Raw genomic sequence first — 23656 nt, forward strand, 5'->3', positions numbered from 1 at the left:
AAAGCTTTATTTGTGGGAAAAAAGAACATAAATGTTATTTGGGTAGAGTCGCACAGCCACGCAATTGTCAGTTAAAGCAACGGCCTGGTCATGAAGGTGGGTAAATCTTCCGGAGTGGTTTATAAAGTATTCTGGAACATGGAAATTGGCCTGGGCAGGGAGGGGATCACAGTGGGGCAGATTCAGGTACCTGTGCTTCTTCTTACAGCGGCGCAGCGTATTGTATTTACGCTACGCCGCCGTAACTTACAGGAGCAAGTGCAGTATTCACAAAGCACTTGCTCCGTAAGTTGCGGTGGCGTAGCGTAAATGGGGCCGGCGTAAGCGAGCGTAATTCAAATGTGGAAGGGGCGGCGTGTTTTATGTAAATGTATGATGACCTGACGTTATTGACGTTTTGTATGCGCCGTCCGTGTACATATCCCAGTGTGCATTGCTCCCAAGTACGGCACAGCGACGTATTGGTTTCGACGTGAACGTAAATTACGTCCAGCCCTATTCGCAAACGACGTAAAAAATTAAAATTTCGAAACGGGAACGACGTCCATACTTAACATTGGCTGAGCCTCCTAATAGCAGGAGCAACCTTACGCAGAAAAAGCCTTACGCAAACTACGTAAAAAACTACCGCCGGGCGCACGTACGTTTGTGAATCGGCGTATCTAGGTCATTTGCATATTCTACGCCGAAATCAACGGAAGCGCCCCTAGCGGCCAACGTAATATTGCACACAATTCTACGCCGCCGCATTCAAGTTACGGCGGCGGAGGAAGGCAGACTGCCTTTGAGAATCAGCGTAACGATACGCCGGCGCAGATTTAAAATTACGGCGGCGTATCTGGAGATATGCCGCCGTAATAGCTACCTGGAATCTACCCCAGTGTCTGTTATTGAAGTGGTTAAATGACTGGCTGCTGCAGACTTCTCCTCATTGTTATTTTGTACATTACTAAAATATCAACTTCCTGTCCTAGAATGATAGATGAGTATTTACCTCACATTCAATATTTTACTTTGACAAATTGACTCTTTTATTATAACATGCAATGTTTGCCAAAAGAATAAACAATAAACACAAATCTGGCATAAAGCCCTGCCGTCACAATAACACAAAATAGCACAGAAACCCAATACTGACTGCTAAAATAGCACAGAAACCCAATACTGACTGCTATGTAACCCCCCACCCCACACACACAATAACTTCCAGCAGTGTAAACAAGAGGGCGTGTGAATTGTGAGTGGGGAGTGAATAGGGAGTTAGGACATGGGATGGGCTAAAATGCCTTTTTAGTCTCACACATTGTATGAGCAGCACCTGGCATCCTGTACAGTCAGTGCAGAGCTTTTGTCCTCTGACCCCCGGACTCCATGCCTGAGGAGAGCAATGCTGGAAAGGTGAGAGGGAACTTTATTGTTGTGTTTATGAGTGCGGTCAGTATATGCAGTGTGATGTAATGTATGCAATGTATGCAGGACAGGAATTTGGGGGGGAAACATGATGCAGGCTAGGCTTGTTCCCTATATAACTTCTATAAACTGTGCATGGGGAGGGGGGACCTGTGTGAACTACAGCCAGGTATAGAGCTGCTGTACATGGAGTACACCATAGCTCCCAACTGTCCCTGATTTTGAGGGACTGTCCCTGATTTGGAGCAATGTCCCTCTGTCCCTCATTCCTCCTCATGTGTCCCTCATTTTGGTCTGATCTATATAGTTGTATATAAAATGCACTTTTTATTTATCAAAAAGCGCTAAACCTTTAATTTGATTTCTAAATTGCTGTATATAGTATACCAGGAAGTCCCTGAAGTGATCTGAGAAATATTGTCATAGATGAGTAAATCCGCTTCAAAAGCCCATAGTAGTCAGCGGATCAGTGATTCCACCAGATCCGGAAAGGGATTGTCTTGCAATTTCAAATTCTTGAGTCCTGCTCTGGATTATACCCCTGGCAGAAGCTGACTGACGGCGGAGAGAAGACAAGCCGAGACACACGATCGAATCATCCCACAATCTCGGAGCGCAACACCCCGAATTGGGGGACTACAATCTGGTGAGTGGGGATCCCATAGGGGGGAGCACAGAAGTCACTACGTTGATGACTGCAGTCCAGCTAACCTTATCACCGAGTCACCATTTATTTGCCTGATTTGCGCTTGGACTTATGTTTTGGCACTTGCGTATAATATAGAGTTAGATAGATAGATATATATATATATATATATATATATATATATATATCTATCTATCTATCTTTTAATCTTTTAACACCAGTTTTGGGACATATAGGCCCGGATTCAGATACAATTGTGAATCTATCCGCGGGCGTAACATATCTCAGATATGTTACGCCGCCGTAACTTAGGCCGCAAGTTCCGTGTTCATAAAGAACTTGCGCCCTAAGTTACGGCGGCGTAACGTATGTGGTCCGGCATAAGCCCGCCTAATTCAAATGTGATGTGGATGATGTGGGCGTGTTTTTTTAAAAAAAATTTATTGTGACCTCACGTATTTGACGTTTTTTACGAACGGCGCATGCGCCGTTCGTGAACATTTCCAAGTGCGCATGCTCCAAATTACGCTGCAAACTGTCAATGCTTTCGAAGTGAACGTAACTTACGTACAGCCGTATTCGCGAACGACTTACGTAAACGACGTAAAATACGACGCTGTTCGGTCGTTTCCGACGTCCATACTTAAAGTGGAGGTTCACCCAAAAACAAAATTTTTAACATTAGATTGAGGCTCATTTTGTGAAGGGGAATCGGGTGTTTTTTTTTTTTTAAATCGAAGCAGTACTTACCGTTTTAGAGATCGATCTTCTCCGCCGCTTCCGGGTATGGGCTGCGGGACTGGGCATTCCTATTTGACAGGCTTCCGACGGTCGCATACAGAGCGTCCCGATTTTCCGAAAGTAGCCGAACGTCGGTGCGCAGGCGCCGTATAGAGCCGCACCGACGTTCGGCTACTCGTGACGCGATGTATGCGACCGTTGGAAGCCTGTCAATCAAATAGGAACGCCCAGTCCCAAAGACCATACCCGGAAGCGGCGGAGAAGATCTGTCTCTAAAACGGTAAGTACTGCTTCGATTTAAAAAACAAAACACCCGATTCTGCTTCCCAAAATGAGCATCAATCTAATGTTAAAAATAGTTTTTCGGGTGAACTCCCGCTTTAACATGACTTACCCCTGCTTTATGAGGGGTAACTTTACACCGGAAAAAGCGGTACGCAAACGTCGTAAAAAAAAATGCGCCGGGCGGACGTACGTTTCTGAATCGGCGTATCTACCTAATTTACATATTCCTTGCGTAAATCGACGGAAGCGCCACCTAGCGGCCAGTGTAAATATGCAACTAAGATACGACGGCGTAAGAGACTTACGCCAGTCGGATTTTAGCTGAATTCCCGCGTATCTTGTTTTCTGAATACAGAAAAAAGATACGCCGGCGCAGATTAGAATTTACGCTGCGTATTTACGCCGATGTAAATTCTTTCTGAATCTACCCCATAGTGTCCATTTACAGATTATCTTTCAGGACAATCAACTTGACAAAGTTTCATATCCTGATCACTATTTTTTAGATTTATCTACTCACTTTTCTTTTGTTTTGGACGGGCACTTTGAATTATTATATTATCATGTAATTGCACTTTTCACTATTATCTATTCCCATTGGGACACCACATACATTTATATATATCCCATCCGGACACGGTCACATATTTCTCATCAATTGAGCACAGTCTTATTATAGACAGTTCATAGGCAGATAATTTGCCCTAGATGCACCATCAATTTTTTTCATATATCTCTACAGAAACTCTGGTTGACCAGTAAAAGGGTCCACCTCCTGATGGTTATAAAGTAGCTCTTCCCACCTATGAGCATACCTATCAGGGGTACCAGACATTTATTTACTGCACTTCCAGCATTTTGCACATTATTTTAGCTGCTCCAGGGTATCTACCCATTTCAACACGCTATTAGCTCATCAAGCAGCCCACCACCCTTATATACAATATATCCATAGAGCTGCTGTACATGGAGTACACCATAGCTCCCAATTGTCCATAGCACTTGGGGGTTTAACCATTCTTGTTTTTTTGTACAGTTCTCCTTTAAGGGGGCGTGGCAGAGTGTCCTATGCCTGCATACTTTTTATGATAGGTGTCCCTCATTCCCATCTGGAAAATTTGAGAGGTATGGTGCACTGTGACATCACAGGTCATTTTTAGCATGGGGCAGGGGGGATAGAGCTTCTAGGAGTACATTGTGACACCACAAGTCATTACAAAATGGGACAGGGGATATATAACTTGCCCTGATCCATGCACTCTGTATATACCTTGACCTGATCCCTGCATTCTGTACATACCGCGCCATGATCCCTGCACTCTGTATATACTGTGCTCTGATCCCAGCACTCTGTATATACTGTGCCCTGATCCCAGCACTCTGTATATACTGTGCCCTGATCCCAGCACTCTGTATATACTGTGCCCTGATCCCAGCACTCTGTATACACTGTGCCCTGATTCCTGGCTGGCCAGCCAGTGCGGGACCTCAGCAGGGGTATTGAACCCAGCGATGATTACTGTCGGCTGCGCCTGCCTGTGCTGTTTTCTCTCTGCCTTCTCCCCTGTGGCAACCAACCCCCTCCTCTCCCAGTGTCATTAGTGTAGTGACAGTGTACAGTATGATCACTGTATTAGGGCTGGACAATATCCGGGCGCCTGGTCGCAATTGCGACAAGAAATTGTGACCTGGCGCCCACGCCCGCCGGTAATTGAGTCCGCGGCCTACAAGGCCGCAAAGCCACGGACTCAATTACCGGCCATCGCGGGCCTGCCACAATCGCGCGGTAGGGGAGGTGGGGGCACACAGGGGCACAGGATCCTGTGTCTCCGTGCGCCCCCACCTCCCCTGCTGCGCGATCGCGGCGGGCCCACGACGGCCGGTAATTGAGGCCGCGGCTTTGCAGCCTTGTGAAGGCCCAAGCTTACTTTTGTGACCTGGAGCCATCTGGTGGTGGCCGTTGGCATTACAAGTAAAACAGCAGTTCTTAAAGTGTTGTTTCAGTGTTTTCACTGCCATCTCCTTCTCTCTAATTAGAACCCCCAAACATTATATATATTTTTTTATTCTAACGCCCTAGAGAATAAAATGTCGATCGTTGCAATACTTTCTGTCACACCGTATTTGCGCAGCGGTCTTACAAGCACACTTTTTTGGGGAAAAAATACACTTTTTTTAATTAAAAAATAAGACAACAGTAAAGTTATCCCAATTTTTTTTATATTGTGAAAGATAATGTTACGCCGAGTAAATTGATACCCAACATGTCACGTTTCAAAATTGCGTCCGCTCGTGGAATGCCGTCAAACTTTTACCCTTTAAAATCTCCATAGGCGACGTTTAAAAAATTCTACAGGTTGCATGTTTTGAGTTACAGAGGAGGTTTAGGGCTAGAATTATTGCTCTCGCTCTAACGATCGCGGCGATCGTGGCTCCTAACTTTTTTAGCTGGCTTCTAGATTCCAAGCAAATTTGTCAAACCCTGGGCGGCATGGATGGGCACGGATAGGTGGCACGGATAGGTGAAATGGATGGGCACGGATAGGTGGAATGGATGGGCACGGATAGGCGGCATGGATGGGCACGGATAGGCAGCATGGATGGGCACTGATAGGCGGCATGGATGGGCACTGATAGGTGGCACGGATGGGCATAGATGGGCACTGATAGGTGGCACTAACATACTAATGTATGTGTTGTACTAATGCATGCCAATCAGTGTCAAACAATAATGCCTGCCAATCAGTGATGCCCATTGTGGGCACTGATTGGCATGCATTGTGGGCACTGATTGGCATCCATTATTTGTGATTGTCATCCCTGGTGGTCTAGGGTGGCATACCTGTGGTGGGCATCCCTGGTGGTCCAGTGTGGGCATCCTCGGGGGGCTGTGCTGATAATCGATAAGCACAAACCCTCCCTGTCAGAGGAGCAGCCGATCAGGTCTCCTCTACTCGCGTCTGACAGACGCAAGTGAGGAAAAGCCGATTACGGGCTTTTGCTGTTTACATTGTGATCAGCCGTGATTGGACACGGCTGATCACGTGGTAAAGAGTCTCCGTCGGAGACTCTTTACCTAGCTCGGTGTTGCGGGGTGTCAGACCGACACCCTGCAACAACGATTGCCGCGATGCGCGCCCCCGGATGTCCGCTCAGGATATTGAAACCACTTTGCCGAAGTCTTTTTGCATAGGGCGGGCGGCAAGTGGTTAAAGCGGATGTGCCACGGGAAAAATATATTAAAAGCCAGCAGCTACAAATACTGTAGCTGCTGACTTTTAATATTAGGACACTTACCTGTCCTGGAGTCCAGCGCCGATCGCAGCAGATGACGAGCGATCGCTCGTCACTCTGCTGCTCCCCCCGCCATCCACGCAGAGGGAACCAGGAAGTGAAGCGCTGCGGCTTCACTGCCCGGTTCCCTACGGCGCATGCGCAAGTCGCGCCGCGCCCGCCGATTGGCTCCCGCTGTGTGCTGGGAGCCGAGTGTTCCCAGCACACAACGGGGGGGGCGACGGGATATGACGGAATGCCCGTCTTTTGCCCGTGAATGCCGGGCCGGAAGTGGGTGCAAATACCTGTCTTTAGACAGGTATCTGCACCCCCCTCCCCCCTGAAAGGTGTCAAATGTGACACCGGAGGGGGGAGGGTTCCGATCAGCGGGACTCCACTTTAAGCATTCCAACCCTAAGCCTCAGTTGTTCAGATTTGTAAGGTCGCCACCTGGTCTTCAGGTTAATGCTTTCTCTAGGTTCTACTAGGTGGACATAGTTTCTTACAGCAGCGCTTGTGTTAGTTATTGCTTAGGAATGTCCTAGGGTCTATGAAAACCTAGCTTGTGTGCTGTATAAGATAAGGGTCTGGTATTGATATTTAAGGATGGAAGGGGCAAAAATATGTGAATTTATTTTTTTCCCCAAACGGTGAACTTTAATCCTTGCAGTATGGAGGGGCCTGCTCAAGGGTCAGGTTCTTTTTATTTTTTTATTGTGGCTGAAGTTGGAATTTCATTATTGTTTCTTTTGCCACATATCAGATTTTTTTATTTTTTTTGTCACATCCCACCTCATTCATATTTTAGGTTCTGGTAAATGCAGCAGGTTCATTGGACTGCTTTTTCCTACCCATCCCCTACTTATCTGCATCTAAAAACACTTTAAATGATGTATCCAATGTGCTCATATGTTAAGTCCTCTGTTTTCTTTTTTGCAGCATAATTTTCTGTGGTGGATGATGATCTCTGGGTAAAGAAAGAGTTTCCTTTCTCAAGTGTAAATAAGATGGAAACTGACATCATACAAGCAACGAAGAGGGCTTGTTGGCCTATAATATTGATATGGGAACGCATAAATCAGGCATACACTTCTGATTCTCCACCTATGGACTGGGGTCTCCAAAAGGGAGAGTATGGAATCCAATCCTGGACATTCTCTGCAAACAACGAGAGCTACACTGTGGTCTGGGATAAGGGTCGCTCTTATTGGCAAGTGAATACTCCGTTCGAAACAAATCTGTTTTTTAGGGGGCCCCTTTTTATAGATAAATCAAGGAGAGGCCTACATGTACCTCCTTTATTGACTGTGATAAACTCGGATAAGGATCTCCTAATCCCTGCCGATGCTGGAAGAGTGTTAAAAAAAGTTGCAAAAATTACACAATATATGTTTAAGCCATTCTCAACAAAGGTTCCTGATTCTACCACATCACAGCAGTGATTGTCACTTTTAAGGTGCCGTATTTCCATATGCCAGGTTTTATGCAGATCAGAGGCACTTCTGGATGATGAGGTGAAAAGGTATATTATTAAAATGATTGCTAATGATTTTATAATAATTATATTATAAGATGGCCTCTAAAAGCTAACCTTTGTCTTTACATCACTTAATGTTTAATGTACTTGTGTGCAACTTGGACATCTGAGTGTAGAAGAATATGGCAACAAGGATCCTGTTACATCTTGGGACATGGGGGGGGGGGGGTGATTTATTAAACCGGAGAGTGCAAAATTTGGTGCATAGCAACCAATCAGCTTCCAGGTTTTACTGTCAAAGCTTAATTGAACAAGCTAAATCAGTGTTTCTCAATTCCAGTCCTCAGGCCCCCCCAACAGGTCAGGTTTTCAGGATTTCCATTATTTTGCACAGGTGATTTGATCAGTTTCACTGCCTTAGTAATCACCACAGCTGAAAACCAATCCTGAAAACCTGACCTGTTGGGGGGGCCTGAGGACTGGAATTGAGAAACACTGAGCTAAATGTAGAAGCTGATTGGCTACCATACACCGCTGCACCAGATTCTGAGTGCTCTTTAGTAAATCTACCCTATTGAATCACAACAGTATAAATTAAGATATGCAGAATCAGCTAAAAATCAGAAGAAGTCCCCAAGATTTATCAGAAGACATCATCAACATCTGACTGACTAGGGACCAAAGACTGCATACTTAAAGCGGGAGTTCACCCAATGATGTTTTTTCTTCTCTTTTCCCCTTAGATTAATGCTCGTTTTGTTTAGGAGAATCGGCTAGTTGTTTTAAAATATGAGCCGTACTTACCGTTTTCGAGATGCATCTTCTCCGTCGCTTCCGGGTATGGGTCTTCGGGACTGGGCGTTCCTTCTTGATTGACAGTCTTCCGAGAGGCTTCCGACGGTCGCATACATCGCGTCACGAGTAGCCGAAAGAAGCCGAACGTCGGTGCGGCTCTATACTGTGCCTGCGCACCGACGTTCGGCTTCTTTCGGAAAATCGTGACGCGATGCGACCGTCGGAAGCCTCTCGGAAGACTGTCAATCAAAATAGGAACGCCCAGTCCCGCAGCCCATACCCGGAAGCGGCGGAGAAGATGCATCTCGTAAACGGTAAGTACAGCTCATATTTTAAAACAACTAGCCGATTCCCCTAGACAAAACGAGCATCCATCTAAGGGGAAAAAGTGTTATGTACGGGTGAACCCCCGCTTTAACACCTTTTCTTATTGTAAATACCCATGTCAATCATCCAGTAAATTGAGACAGCGTTCACATACATCTGATGTCTGTTACTGATCTCCTACACTGCAACATGTCTTTGAATTAGGCCTCACTGACTATCTGTAGACAGGTAGCTGTACTCCAAAGAAAATCTACAACAGTGACTACAGGGTTTGTATAGCAGTACACCCAGGTATGCATCTTTGTGAAAAAATAACATCTTCTTATTTCATACAAAGAATACTGAAAGAAGGCTTGGGTGGAGTCTTTTATAGACAACACTAAAATTGCACTTACTTTAAAATGGTGAAAGTCTGCCCTAATGCCATTCCAAGTAGCCGCATAAGCGATACTTATGTTTGGGGGCAAAAAATGTTCTCTCTCTCACTCTATGATTACAGAGGGTGGATTACTTATGCCTTATGGAAGAGCTAACATACTGTATGTAGGGGATTCAGCTCTAAACACTCTAACATAGGGGCCTGTCAGTTGGAGTTTAACTCCTTCCAGCCACCACCTGTATAGGGAATTTTATGATCATGCTGTATCACTAATATATAGATTTCTGTTATGTATTAATTAAGTGATTATGTATTGCTCTGGTCAGCAGTGCTGAGTTACAAGTTGTCAATTCAGTATTTCACTGTCAGCATTGTAGAATGACAAAACATCTTTTGTCAATATTAGTGGCTGGAAGGTTAGAGATAACAATTTGTGTGTTAGCAGTTTGAGATAATATAATATACATTGTAAGCAAATTGTATGTTAAAGCGGAGCTCCACCCTAAAGTGGAACTCACGCTGATCGGAACCCTCCCCCCTCCGGTGTCACATTTGACACCTTTCAGGGGGAGGGGGGTGCAGATACCTGTCTAAAGACAGGTATTTACACCCACTTCCGGCCACACAGTTTCGGGTAAACTGCGGGCAGAGCGTCACCTCCCGTCCCCCCCCCCCGTTGTGCTCTGGGAACACTCGGCTCCCAGAGCACAGCGGGAGCCAATCAGCGGCGCAGCACAACTCGCGCATGCGCCGTAGGGAACCGGGTAGTGAAGCCGGAGCGCTTCACTTCCTGGTTCCCGCACTGAGGATGGCGGGGGGAGCAGCAGAGTGACGAGCGATCGCTCGTCCTCTGCTGCGGACGGCGCTGGACTCCAGGATAGGTAAGTGTCCTAATATTAAAAGTCAGCAGCTGCAGTATCGGTATTTTTTTTTCATGGCACATCCGCTTTAAGTTACGGTAATTGTCAAGTCACGTCTGTATGTCATAGCAGAATGGGAGACACAGATAACCAGATAAGCAGGAATGGAGGTTTGGGTGTGGTAACCATGAAAACGATATAAAATCAGTGAGACAATCAGAGGTTGTTGGAACACACTGAGAAACGCATCTTTTCGTGTACTAGTGTGTTGCCCATATATATATAGAGAGCTTTGTTAGTTTGTATTTTGTATAATATCTCTACTTCGCAATAAAGAAGTTATTAACCTTTTTACTGCCAGAGCCGTTTTAGCGTTATTTTGCACATGTTTAAAAAATCATATTAGCCCTGAAGATGATGTAAAACCCCAAAACATTATATATTTTCTGAAAGAAGACACCCTAGAGAATAAATTAGTAGTAGGTTAATTTTTTTATGTCACAATCAATTACCGCAAAGGTCTAGGAAATGCAAAATGCTAAATTTCAGTAAAAACACTTTGTAAACAATACATTCATTTAAAATAGAAATTAAAGGCAAAACATTTGTGTATAGTGTAAGGGGTTAAGGTTCTATAGTTAGGATCCTTCCTTAACTATACATATGGTTGCGAAGGGTTAATAGGTTTTAGAGTGAATATTATTTCACACATTTTAGTAGGATCCTAAAATGTCCTTGTACACATAGTTTTATCTTTGAGAAAAGATAACACATATAGCATTTCTTTCTTATTACTAACAGATGTTATTATTTATTTTCTTTGAAGAGTTCTAAGATAACTTTGCACATACATAATTGCTTGTTAATTCTTATCTATGAACAAAACATCACACACGCAACATTCTTTAATAATTAGGAACCCTTATTATTTTCTTAGTAATTGTTAAAATTAATTGACTTTGTACACTCTTATCTATGATTTCAGCTGATGTCATATTTACTCCTTTTTCACCAATTAGCCTTTGCAGGTGCTTTTACTTAAAGGGGTGGTTCACCCTAAAAACTACTTTTTTTTATTAGACTGGCCCCCCACATTACAATACGATTAAGGCTATTTTTTTTTTTTTATGCTGTACATACGAGCTCCCCCCCCATCGCGTAAGCCGCGTCACGGTTGGCGAAAGGACGCGGCTTACGCGACGGGGGGGAGCTCGTTTTTGGTCAAAATGTCAATCACAGACATGTTAGGAACGCCCACTCCCGCGGGACTCGCAAGCCCGAAGCCACGGGTGAATATGCTGTACAAAGGTATGTACAGCATCAAAAAAAAAATAATAGCCTTAATCGTATTGTAATGTGGGGGGCCAGTCTAATAAAAAAAAGTAGTTTTTAGGGTGAACCACCCCTTTAATGAATAGAAAGATTTGTATTAGCCAATCACATATTGTTTTGTATTTGTATTAGCCAATCACATATTGTTTGGATAATGTGGCCCTTCCCCTTTTTGTAATGCATATATCCTCATAGTATTATGAGTAAAAGTCAGAGAGATGATTTCAGCCATAATGCATGTGTGTCTTCTTTCCGTGAGCTGATATCCCTCTCTCATGGTTGGCCAACCGAACCAAACACACTGAGACTGCCAAAGGACAACCAGCGCCACTCTGCCACCCCCACATATAGATATTAAAAAAATATTATCAATGCCTTTTTTTTCCCCTTTTTTATAAGTGATCACATTCCCTCTGTTTTCACTGCATAAGAGATGGGGGGGGGGGGGGGAGCCAGTGAAAGGCTGTGCAGTGGGGGCATTTCAGGACAAGTCTGATCATTGGAAGAGAGAACACTGAATTCCCATTAAGAACTGACCACGATGTGTACTCCTGCTTAGTGTGGTTATTTTTTTTTTATAGCAAAGCACAGGGACTGGCAGGAACACCAGGGATTTCACACAGGAAGCAATACAAAGAGAACAGGATATTTTTACACGCAAGTACATGGTACAGCAGGCACATATCAGTAATATGAAATGTTGGGGTAATAAACATTTTAAGTGAATTTTAGGGCAAACAAAGGCATAACATTATCCATAATCTTGGTAAAATATAAAAGATGAGGTTGGGCCGAGTAAATAGATACCCAGCATGTCAAACCTTCAATTTGTGTCCGTCTGAAATGGCGACAAACTTCAGTTCCCTGCATTTTCTATAGGCAACGCTTCAAAAGCCCTCTATAGGTATCAGTTTAGTGTTACAGAGGAGTTCTCATGCTAGAATTATTGCTCTCAATCCGGCGTGTGCGGTGATATGCAACATGTTTATCGCAATCAACGTTTTCACGCGTAGGGGCCTCCGACTCACAGCAACATAAAATAAAACCCGACCTCTGACGCGTTTCGCACTGAAACTAGTGCTTAGTCATAGCTATCTGAATTGCAGGCATAATAGTCAGCTCCTGGCTACACATGTAAAAATGCATTGGTGTGAATGGAGCCTAAAAATGGGTGGAACATGTAACATGTTTTCAAAGGTGAACTTATCTTTTACTACACACCTTGCACCTGCACTCAACCCCAGGGCTGTGGAGTCGGTAGATAAATGTTCCGACTCCGACTCCTCAGTTTTATGTACTTCCGACTCCGACTCCGACTCCTCTGTATTAATATGCGAATGTATTTTATACATTCCTTGAGGGTAAGAAACGCAACCTACCACAGGACTACTGGCTGGGAAGCCATCAGTCTACTGTATTGCACAGTTTAAGCAAAAGACAAACACAATGAAAACAATCAAGTGACTGGATAGAAGCAGCAGGCATAAACATCAGGAACAGGATCTTTACCAGTTCAAAAATACAAACCACATTATTTGGTTGTTTTAGAACAAAAACAAAGCTTATCTATAATGAACCAAAAACAAAATCTGTAAAACCTAGAAATGGTTTATATTAATCTTGAAATGTAGTTCTAGGCTTAGCAAATGCAAATCAATTCAATGTAGAGTTCTAAGGAAGAGAATTGCCTCTGCCAGATCCTCTTTCATAGAGGCTCTTAAGTCAGACTTTATTATTTTTAGGGCTGAAAATAATCTTTCGACACTGACTTGGGTGGGTGGCGTTGCAGTAACTATTCTGGCCACATCACTAACGATCTCTGGATAAACAAGGATGGCTTCTTCAACAGTAAGTTTTGATGAGCGATCATACTTTTCAACTTCTTTTAGTGCTTTATAAAACTCCTGTTGGAATTTTTTTATTTGGACACTTACTGGTTCTCTAACATGCGTTCCCTGTAAAAGCAGAACACAACACTATGGAAAGTATAAGTATTGCAGCTCCTAATTGTGTGTTGCGTGCCATATAGTGAAGCACATGAAAAGCATGCTTCTTCACGGTCACTTAACGTGTTCGTTTTGCGGTTACGTGAGGCACTGCATGCATTGGTCTTTATTCTTACAGTAGAGAAGTCATTAATTATAACTTTTTGTGAATTGGGACATTTAAACTTGCTTTTTTTTTTTTTTAATTCCAATCTAAATTTAGTAGGAGTCGGAGTCGGTGCATTGTTTGCCGACTCCGACTCCAGGTACCCAAAATTTCCCCCGACTCCGACTCCGACTCCACAGCCCTGCTCAACCCTCTAGGAAATTTCCCCAGCTCACTTCTGCAGTTACATGCTAAGCCAATGCAGACATTGTCAGTGCTCTCCCTCTATACACAGCCATTGATAGTTCTGTACCTCCTTCTTGCACAGATCACTCATTTGGCAAGGTGTGTAGGAGCTGAGCGATCACATAACAGCCTATGTGGAGCAGAGCTGTAGTATTTATAACAGGAGACGTGTGTCCCTGTAAGTCTGTAAAGTTCACCATACACTATGTAATCTGAATTTACAATCTCCTTTTGTCCAGCAAAGTGAAGGTAAGGAGTGACTGCTTACCAGAAATCGTTGATTTCCAAATAAATAAAAAGCCAAATGTGCTGTAGGGGATGAATCCACACTCGTTAAAGCGGGGGTTCACCAAAAAAAAATGTTTTAACATTACATTCAGCCGAGTTGTCCTAATGACAATCGGCTGTTTTTTTTCCCGTACATACCGTATTTTCACCGCCGCTTCCGGGTATGTCTTCTGCGGGACTGGGCGTTCCTAATTGATTGACAGGCTTCCGACCGTCGCATACAGCGCGTCACAAGTTGCCGAAAGAAGCCGAACGTCGTGCGGCTCTATACGGCGCCTGCACACCGACGTTCGGCTTCTTTCGGCAACTCGTGACGCGCAGTATGCGACGGTCGGAAGCCTGTCAATCAATTAGGAACGCCCAGTCCCGCAGAAGACATACCCGGAAGCGGCGGTGAAAATACGGTATGTACGAAAAAAGAAAACAGCCGATTGTCATTGGGACAAATCGGCTGAATGTAATGTTAAAAATAGATTTATTGGGTGAACCTCCGCTTTACGGCGATACCCGGAAGACATGCCGGAGCAAGATGATTTCTCGCTCGGCGTGAACCAGGTAAGTTTTACACACCTCGTTCCGAGGTAAGTATTTCATAATGAGCTTATATGCGGTGCATATTAGCTCATTATGACTTTTGCCTTGCAGGAGAAAAAATAAATACATTTTTGATGCGGGTTTACAACCACTTTAAGCCAATGCAGACATTGTCAGTGCTCTCCCTCTATACACGGCCATCGATAGTTCTGTACCTTCTTCTTGCACAGATCACTCATTTGGCAGAGTGTGCAGGAGCTGAGCGATCACATAACAGCCTATGTGGAGCAGAGCTGTAGTATTGATAACAGGAGACGTGTGTCCCTGGAAGTCTATAGAGTTCACCATACACTATGTAATCTGAATGTACAATCTCCTTTAGATCTACCATCAACTATGTATTGAAAGTGCTTGCCTGATTGGATACAGACTGATTTGGATAGATAGGTGTGTCCAACAATTTTTCGTTTTGGTAAATCTTCAGTGCAGAAGCAAAGGGAGCAGGCAGAAGCAGAGGTCATGAGACAATCCGAGGTCGGTGCAGGCAGAGTTCAAGGAATGTTAAGGACAAGCCAGGTCAGCAGTGGTGTCACTAGGGGGTGACTATTGGGGCTTTAGTCCCGAATCTGGGGCCCAGAGTCTCTCACAGGGTGCAGCAGTGCCATCAGCAGCGGATGTGGATGCGGTACAGATTACTAACATCTCATGCATTTTATTTTGTTCTCCCACTGCACTGATTGCTAGAACCACCCGTGTCTAGCAAACAGTGATGTCACGTAACCTGAGTACATAGTGTGAGCCCGAGGCAGTGGCGTCGCTAGGGGGTGCATGCCGCACCCTCTCTGTTTACATCCACACAGAAGGAGGAGGAGGCCGAGGGACACACACCGCTGTGTACAGTATATCCCTCTGTACTGTTCTGAGTTCTGTACACTTTACTATACAGTATGTAGGTGGACATGTGCAGGGGGGCATATGGGAGGGGAGAGGGGTGCCTATAGTGACGGGGGGGTCTGCACTGAGGGGGGTGTGTATATAGATGGGGGTTTGCACTGAGGGAGGGGGTGTCTATACTGATGGGGGTCTGCACTAAGGGGGTGTCTATACTAAGGGGGGTATGCACTAAGAGGGGTGTGTCTATACTGATGGGCGGGTTCTGCGTTGATGGTGGGGTCTGCACTGAGGGGGGTGTCTATACTGATGGGGGGTCTGCACTAAGGAGAGGGGTCTTCACTGAGGGGGGTGTCTATACTGATGATGGGGTCTGCACTGAGGGGGTGTATATTCTGATGGGGGGTCTGCACTAATGGGGTGTGTCTATACTGATGGGCGGGTTCTACACTGAGGAGGATGTCTATACTGATGGTGGGGTCTGCACTGATGGGGTTGTCTATACTGATGGTGGAGTCTGCACTGAGGGGGTGTCTATACTGATGGGGCGGTCTTCACTTGGGGAGTGACTATACTGATGGGGGTCTGCACTGAGGGGGTCTGCACTAAGGGGTTCTGTCTATACTGATGGGGGTCTGCACTGAAGGGGTGTCTATAATTGAGGGGGGGACTGCACTATTGCGGAATGCCCGCTCAACAACTCATTGTTTGGGGTCCGCCTCCCAGGCCCCCTATGTATATATGGTCTGTCATACCAGCAACAGTGCAGCCGCTTTATGGGGGCATCAGACCGATTTGCCCCCTGGGCCAGTCCGCCCCATAAGACTGGTGCTACACTAAAAGAGTAGCGCAAGCTGCTGGGGACTCTTTGTTCTACCCCCTACAAAGTGCCGCCCATGGACTGGGCCTTGTTGGCCTAGGCCAAGATACAGCATTGCCGCAATGCAGGGCTCAAGTCCTGTGGGAACGCGTGGGAACGTAGTTCCTGCACTTTTTTCACAACAGGAACTCGGTTCCCTTTGAAGGACTAGAGCAGCCGAGCCACCCGAGCCAATCCTTCACTAATCGGCAATGCCCAGCTCGAGTCACTGTCAGGGGCAGGCGAACCTTAGTAATCCTTTATGTTACTGGCCGCTACCTGTATATGGATTCATCAGGTACTGTGCGGGTATTCCGTCACTTCCTCGATGCCGCAATGTCTCCTGGGAGCTTTTGTCATTGTTCCCAGGAGACAATGTAGAGGTCTGCCGCGAGTTATCGCGGGATTTAGAAAGAACTTGCGGTTTAGTAATTATGCATATGAGCGTATAATTTTTTTTTTGGTGGGGCAGTGGATCTTGGGTCGGAGTTCCCACAATTTTTTCCCCAGGACTTGACCCCTGCTCTCTGCTCTCCTCTCTGTCTTCCTCTCTGCCCTCCTCTCTGTCTTCCTCTCTCTGCCCTCCTCCCTGTCTTCCTCTCTCTGTCGCCCCGCTCTCTCTCTCTGAGTGGATCTTGGGTGGGAGTTCCCACACTTTTTTCCCCAGGACTTAACCCCTGGCTCAATGCCTGTGGGTGCGAGAAAAGTTTTTTTTAGTGCATTTTGCTGAAACTCTCTACAGTCCATTTAACATGGTTTCCTATGGATCTAGTTCATATCTGTGCTTTTTGAGCTGGTGCGTTTTTTGGTAAGGGTGAGGGACTTTTTTCCCACAGCAGATTGAGTTTGTGTGCGTTTTTGATGCATTTTTTATGCATTTTGCAGTTTTTTGGCTAAGATGAAAGTATGACAGTTCTGGTTAAGGGTTGGGGTTAAGGGCAAGGGTTAGGGTTTAATGTTAGAATTGTGGATAAAGGTTAGGTACTAGGGTTAGGTTTAAATGGCAGTGTTAAGGTTAAGGGCTAGGGTTAAATGTTAGGGTCAGAGGTAGGGCTAGAAGTAATTGTTAGGGTTAGCGGTAATTGTTAGGGCTAGGAAGCTAACAATTACCGCTAACCCTAGCGATTACGATAACCTGAATAATTACCGCTAACCCTATCCCTAGCACTTAACCCCAATCCTAACATTTAACCCTAGTCCTTAAATACAAATACGGCATCTGCTGACTTTTAAAATATGGACACTTACCTGTCCAGCGCGCCCGCGATTTTGGCAGCCGAGGACGGGCAATCGTTCGTCCCCCAGCTGCCCCTGCCGCCATCCTCGGTGAGGGAATCAGGAAGTGAAGCGTTGCGGCTTCACTAACCAGTTCTCTCCTGGGAACAGTGTGTTCCCAGAAGACAGTGGGGGCTGCGGGAAGGGGCGTGGCTGCCGCACTAGTGTATTCCCAGAAGTGGGTGCAAATACCTGTCTTAGACAGGTATCTGCACCCCCCTCCCCCTGAAAGGTGCTAACATTTAACCCTAGCCATTAACCCTAACATTTAACCCTAGCCCCTTACCCTAACATTTAACACTAACCCTTAACACTAACATGCGACTTTGGTTAAAGGTTCCTGCACTACTTTCGTGCAAATTTGATGCTATTTGAGTGCCAGAGAGTGTAAAGTCACACTACATGAACACAACTGTCATACTTTCCTATTAGCCAGGAAAAAACAGTAAAACTCAAAATGCATCAAAAACACGATTTGAAAAACACACTATGCGCCGGAAGAACGCATCGACTGCAACCTGCATAGATGTGAACCTAGCCTCAGCGTATTATGATAGTGGGCAAGTCACCTCACTGTCAAAATACAATGCCACAGCAGGAAGTATTTGTTTAATGGGGTAATTTTTTTCATTCAACCTGCTGGTTAAATGAAAAAAACGTACTGCTTGGTCAGCTTTTGAGATAAATACTGCGTGAATTTTGAGTTAAACGAACTCATGTGATATTTATGGCAAACGTAGTCAATTCACTAAAAGAAATGACGTTATTTAACAAATGCATTAAATATTTATGTTTTCAGACATTTAGCACTTAAATTTAGTGTTATTATTGATGTTTTGTAGATGAATGCACACAGAAATATTGTAAATCTATGAAAACAGCCTTAAGCTAACTTCACATCTAATCGTTTCCTGCATGCCGTGTTTGTGCGGACACAGTGGTCCATTCATTTTAATGGGTTGCTGTACTTGCAGGAAAAAGATTGTGGCACCTTTTCAAAATCGCAGCCTCACTGAAGCTGCGTTGTGCTTTCGCGCCATTTTGTTTCATGCACCTGAAAGCGCTGCATTGTCAGATGCGTGGCAGTGCCAACCATCTTTTAATTTATAACTTTTTAGCAGGGGGTCCACTTCCCAGGTGCTTTCACAGTGTTTTAGATGTGTTCTATTATTTGTAGGCATGTGCATTTCGTTTCGTTCCGAATCGAAATTCGGACGAATTTTTCATTATTCGGACATTCGGATGCATACGAATTCCCGAATTGCAATTTTAATGAATTTACCCAATCCGAACGAACGTTTTCGATTCCGAATCGAAAACACGCGGACGAAATTCGATCGGAATTCGATTTTTTTTTTTTTTTGGGAATTCCGATCGAATTTCGTCCGCGGGTTTTCGATTTGGAATTCGAATTTTTTTTTTTCGAATTCCGATCGAATTTCGAAATTATATTCGAAGAGAGAATTTTCGAATTCGATCGGATTATTCGAAATTCGGTCGAAATCGAACGAGTTCCGAAAACGAATTTAACATATGTAACGAACCTAACTTAACGAAATTAATTAAATAACGAATTAAAACGAAACGAAACAAAATTTTCCCTTTTGCACATGCCTAATTATTTGGGTCATTTTACTCTGCAAGCTCCACTGGATATTTGTTGACCATGTTCATGTACCTGATACCAAGAACTCATTCTTCATCAACTTAGTTGGCACTTGTGGTTACTGTGTGTTTTCTTGCTATAAATAAAGAATGAAAAACAGAAGAATTAACGGCACCCCTGCGCGTCTTCTAAAGAACAATGCACTATGCCTGCGGGTACGGGAATGTGTGCAACTTATGCGCATTCCTGCATCCGCATAAGTGTAAACCTAGCCTTAAAGGAGTTGTAAAGGCAGAAGGTTTTTTATCTTAATGCATTCTATATATTAAGATCAAAAGCCTTTTGTGTGTAGCAGCCCCCCAGCACCCCCCTAATTTCCAACCTGAGCCTCTTCTCTCTCCAGCGATGTCGATCAAAGTCAGTCAGCCAATCAGGGGAGAGAGAGGGCAGGGCCAGGTCAGGGGTCCATGTCTGAATGGATACACGGAGCTCTGACTCGGCTTGGGTGCCCCCTGTAGAAAGCTGCTGGCTGAGGGGGCACTTAAAGATGGGAATGGCTAAAAGCAGCGAAGAGGGACACGAGAAGAGGAGGATCCGGGCTGCTCTGTGCAAAACCAACTGCACAGAGGAGGGAAGTATAACATGTTTGTTATTTAAAAAATAATTAAACAAGCCTTTACAATCACTTTAACCCTTTTACTGCCAGAAACATTTTTGCATACATGCTTGAAAAACCATTGAATATTACGTAAAACCCCAGTAACATTATATATATATTTAAAGCAGACAGCCTAAAAAATAAAATAATGGTAGTTACAATCTTTGATGTCACATGATATTACTGCAAGGGTCTAGGGCAGGAGTCAGCAACCAGTAGATTACGGACAAGTGACTGGTAAATTGAGTTCTAGGCTTGCTGACCCGCCATTCCAGAGCATCAAACAGAGTGTATTGCAGCATATCGGCGTAAAAGTAGCCTCATAGGGGGCTCAGAACACTAAGGGCCCTTTCACACATACGGACAAACAGTCCGTTTATTACAAGTCCGTTTACGGACTTGTAATGTATCCCTATGGGATTGCAGACGTTTATCCCTATGGGATTGCAGTCCGTTTATTACAAGTCCGTTTACGGACTTGTAATGTATCCCTATGGGATTTTGCGTCCGCAAAGATCCGCTTTTGCGGACGGAAGAAAACCCTATTTTTCTTCCGTCCGGCGGAACGGATCGGATGAATACAGACACACGGTCCGTATTCATCCGATTCCCCATAGGGGAGAGCGGAGGAGAGACAGGGCGGTCTCTGCACTGTGTGCGGGGACCGCCCTGTCCGCCGACAGCTCAGCTGGGATTTACGGAGAAATCCCCGCTGAGCCAAACGGGCTGACAGAGCGGATCAATACGGATCCGCTCCGTGTGAAAGAGCCCTAAGGGTTTTTTATATTTGCAGTTTGGGGGTGCCCCAACTTCTCCCCCTTTTGCTGCAATGGCCAGGGGTGTACACATATCACAGCCACAGCAGGAGTTATATGCCCTGTCATGGTTGGTGGGTGTAGCATCTGCCAAGCATGACCCTTTTAAATGAATAAGGCAACTCTGCACATATCCTGCAACCTTGTGCAGTACAGCAAACAAGGGGTTAAAGCAGGCACCATTGTGTTGCTTTCTCACCACCTGTAAACCGACTTGTGTCCTACCTCCAATCCAATCCGGAAAAAAAGTATAGAGTATAGTGGGCTGTGTCCATGTCCGCTCTGCATGTACAGAGTAGACACAGACCTGCAATCTGTCCCGTCCCCGGTCGCTCGTCACTCTGCTGCCCCCTCCGCCATCCTCGGTGAGGGAATCAGGAAGTGAAGCGCTCCGGCTTCACTGCCCGATTCCCTACGGCGCATGCGCGAGTCGCGCAGCGCCGTCCTCACTGAGCCGAGTGTTTCCCAGAACACAGCGGGTGGGGGCGGGAAGTGACGTACTCCCCGCAGAGTCCCTGCAGAGAGGACTCCCGGAAGTGGGTGCAAATACCTGTCTTTGACAGGTATCTGCACCCCCTCCCCCCGAAAGGTGTCAAATGTGACACCGGGGGAGGGTTCCGATGAGCGGAAGTTCCACTATAGGGTGGAGCTCCGCTTTAAATGGAAACAGATTGTCTTTCCTTTGATGGGCGAGATCTGAGAAATCATCAAAAATCAAATGGACAAAGACGGATAAGAAATTTTCCTTAGGCCGGCTTAACAAGTTGCATCCATTTGCAGAGTCAGAAATACAGCCACTCCATGCCGGTAGTAGATGCAGCAGTAGTACGCCTTGAAAAAAATATTACTCTCCAGATGGAGGACTCTGCGTTCCTCAAGGACACCGCTTGACAGACAGATTGACCTAGATCTTAAAAAAAGCTACTTATACGCAGGAGTAGCTTGTAAACCAGCTATCACCCTCACTTCTGTGTTAAATGCCATCAGAGCCTGAATGGAAAACATTGAAACGGCCTTACGGTCTTTTCACACGTCCGCTCCGTTCGTCCATGTTTTACAAGTCCGTTTACGGACTTGTAATACATCCCTATGGGATCGCGTCCGTTAGCGGATGGAGCATCCGCTAACGTCCGCGACCATCCGCGTCCGTTAGCGGATGGAGCATCCGCTAACGTCCGCGACCATCCGCGTCCGTCAGGATCCGCTTTTGCGGACAGAACAAAACCCTATTTTTCTTCCGTCCGGCGGAACGAATCGGATGCAGGCGGTCCGACTGCATCCGATTCCCCATAGGGGAGAGCGGAGGAGAGACAGGGCGGTCTCTGCACTGTGTGCGGGGACCGCCCTATCCGCCGACAGCTCAGCGGGGAGCCGATGGACACACACGGAGCGGACACAAAAACGGTCCGCTCCGTGTGAAAGAAGCCTTACACCAGGATGTCTCCGAAGGATGACATAATTAAGGCTTTGGAAGAACTTAAATTGTCGGCAGACTTTGTCGAGGAGGCGGCCATTGACACAATTTGGTGTTCAGCAAGATCCATGCTGCATTCAGTTATGGCAAAGAAGGCCTGAAAGCCTGGACGGCTGACCTAGCTTTGAAGCAGAACTGGTGCAAAATCCCATTTGATGGGAGGGCACTGTTCGCAGACTGTTAAAGCTATCTCCACGGTGACAGGGGGTAAATCTGGCATGCTCCCCCAAGACAGAAGGGTGTGAAGATCCAGAGTCTATTTGTCTAGATTCCATCAGTCGAACTCAAGGGATTTCAGGCAGTCAAGGCAGTTCAGAGACAACAGAAGGCCTTGGAAGGGCACTCAGGCATCCTTTTTGAACACCCAGAAGAATAACTCTTACTACTCCACAAGAGCAAAGGCAGTCTTTTTGATGCCAGGTTAGCCCAGACACTCCCAGTAGGGGCGTACCACAGATACACTCTGTTGAGGTGGGAATATATATATGTCTACTCTAGAGAACGTGTTGTTACTATTATCCAATATTGTTCAGCTTTTGGAGTGGACGGTTTTTGAAGATCCAGGACCATTTATACAATTTTCTTCCAAATTTTTGGTGATAGTTCATACACCATTATGGTAGGTAGTCATTTTTTTGCTACCCTTCCAGCTTGTTTGGAGATATACAATCTCTAGAGGGAATCATAGATAATAAGTTTATTGTCTTCCTTTTTTCTACTTCTTCTGTCTCTGTTTATATACAGCTTGAGGAGAGATAAGGACATTTTTTGATCCGGTTCGTTTACCACCTGTCTCTTGGGAGAAACCCTTGTTGGAGTCTGTCTCCTGGCCTGGTCCGCTTAGTCGTGGGACACAATTTTATTTTTCGATAAATATCTTGAGCTACGCACATTGCTTCTTGACACATGGATTGACAATTGCATTTCATAATGATGTAAGTGTTATATTATTTTGTACATACTGTTTAGAATATTATATATGTTGCATAGAAACTGTTAAAGCTAACTTAAAGGAGTGGTTCACCCTAAAAACTACTTTTTCTTATTCCACTGCCCCCCCCCACATTACAATCCGATTAAGGCTCTTATTATTTTTTTCCTGCTGTACATACCTTAGTACAGCATATTCACCCGTGCATCCGGGTTGCGAGTCCCGCGGGAGTGGGCGTTCCTAACATGTGTGTGATTGACGTTTTGCCCAAAAACGAGCTCCCCCCGTCGCGTAAGCCGCGTCACGATTGGCGAAAGGCGCCGAACGGTGATGCGCATGCGCAGTATAGCGCCGACTCGCCGTTCGGCTCCTTTCGCCAACCGTGACGCGGCTTACGCGACGGGGGGGAGCTCGTTTTTGGGCAAAACGTCAATCACCAGCATGTGAGGAACACCCACTCCCG

At 45.4% G+C, this 23656-nt stretch overlaps 1 protein-coding gene across 3 annotated transcripts in view; it reads left to right on the forward strand.

The window, feature by feature from the left end:
• The first annotated feature begins 862 nt into the window (after positions 1 to 862).
• LOC120943859 overlaps positions 863 to 23656 on the forward strand; it is a 110913-nt gene continuing 88119 nt past the window's right edge. Inside the window, exons 1-3 of one of the 3 annotated variants that reach the window (XR_005750324.1) lie at positions 863 to 1398; positions 1793 to 2056; positions 7295 to 7877. The gene's annotated coding sequence lies outside the window, so the exon portion shown is untranslated. The remainder of the gene's footprint in view (positions 1399 to 1792; positions 2057 to 7294; positions 7878 to 23656) is intronic. The other 2 variants (XR_005750326.1, XR_005750323.1) reach the window with 2 other exon arrangements.

The sequence above is a fragment of the Rana temporaria genome, chromosome 6 (assembly GCF_905171775.1).
Source record: "Rana temporaria chromosome 6, aRanTem1.1, whole genome shotgun sequence".
In the NCBI taxonomy this organism is placed as follows: Eukaryota; Metazoa; Chordata; class Amphibia; order Anura; family Ranidae; genus Rana; species Rana temporaria.